Consider the following 1,459-nt stretch of genomic DNA (forward strand, 5'->3'; position numbering starts at 1 on the left):
TCGATACATTTTCATAAAGAAAGAAAGCAGAAAAAGACCAGGTGACCCTCAAAGCTGCTTCTCACCCTGAGTTCCTGTGTGAAGTGGGCTTTTTTACGGCAGAGTGAGGCCGTAGGGTGTGGAGGGAAGACCCTGGGACGTAAGCTGAGTCCACTTCTGGTTCTGCTTCTGCCCTGGGCTAGTTACGGGGCTTTATGCAAGTCCCTTCCTCTCTCTGTATCTCAGTTTCCTGATCTTCGAAACGGGACGTGATGTGATGACGATGATGTTGGAGAGGGCTAATAGGTATTGAGGGTGTACTGAGTGCGGGCATCATGCTCTGTGCTTTGCGTGGCTTACCTCAGGACCGTCTTGTGAATAGGTGTTACAGGTGGGGAAAACCCCATGTTACAGATGGGGAAAACCGAAGCTCATAGCTCCTTCTCCAGGGCTACCAGGCTGTGAGGGTAAAGCTGGCTTCATCTGATAGTCTTTGATTCTGTGTGTCAGATGTTAGTAGTTCTGTAAGTAGGCCGCCTTCTTTTGCATACGTTTCTGATCATATTTACATTTTGGCCAACGCTTCCTGGGTTGTCTTAAGGAAAAACACTGGCGAATAAGTTTGAGGTTTGAGGCTAAATTGTAGTTAATAAGCATTTCTGGAGTGTTTAGGTATTTCTGTGAAAGTAAATAGTGAGTTTTCCCCCACCATTATTAAATAAACTCTTATCTAAGGTGCTTTGAACTTATGCAAGGCAAAGCTGTGTGTAAATACTACAGTGGTAGAGGCTTTCTCAGCAGAGCTCTTGAATGAGGCCCTCTGTAGCCAAACATGTGGGTGGAAAACAGGCATGTCTTGCAGCTGGAATTCCCAGCTGGCTGTAGGTTGTTCTTAAATATTCCCCTCACTGGTGCCCAGGTGTTTCAGGAACCTGGGGATGGCCATATAGGTTGGTGCTAGGGAGCACAGGGTTGAGGTTCTGCAAGCTGCAGTCACCAGTGTTGGGTTGGCGTTTGCTCTTTTGTCTCCAGCTTGCTCTCCCAAAGCCCGCTTTCAGCTGCAGTGTAGGGTAGGTAGTTTTTCTTTTTTTTTTTTTTTTAATTGGGGTATAGTTGCTTTATAATATTGTGTTAGTTTCTGCTGTACAGCGAGTAGGTAGTTGTTCTGTGTTACGTTGTCAGTTGGGAGACCGACCCAAATAGAGGCCTTGGTCAGTGACTTGGCAAGGGCATCCTTTGGCACTCCTTTGCTAACCTTGAGCTGTCCAGGTGTTCTGGCTTTTACATTTGGGGGAAAGGTGATGTGGTGACAGACAACGTGGGCAGCTGCTCAGATAATCTACTTTCCTCCAGGGAGTAAAAGTTCTGGTTTCAGGAGGCACACGAGTGTCAACAAGGGGCCAGTGTGCAGGTTTTTCCTCTGTGGAGGATGTGGGAAGTGCTTCCTGCCTGGGTGTGTCCCAGAGGACTCGTGCTGTGG

The sequence above is a fragment of the Stenella coeruleoalba genome, assembly GCF_951394435.1.
Source record: "Stenella coeruleoalba genome assembly, chromosome: 10".
Classification (NCBI taxonomy): domain Eukaryota; kingdom Metazoa; phylum Chordata; class Mammalia; order Artiodactyla; family Delphinidae; genus Stenella; species Stenella coeruleoalba.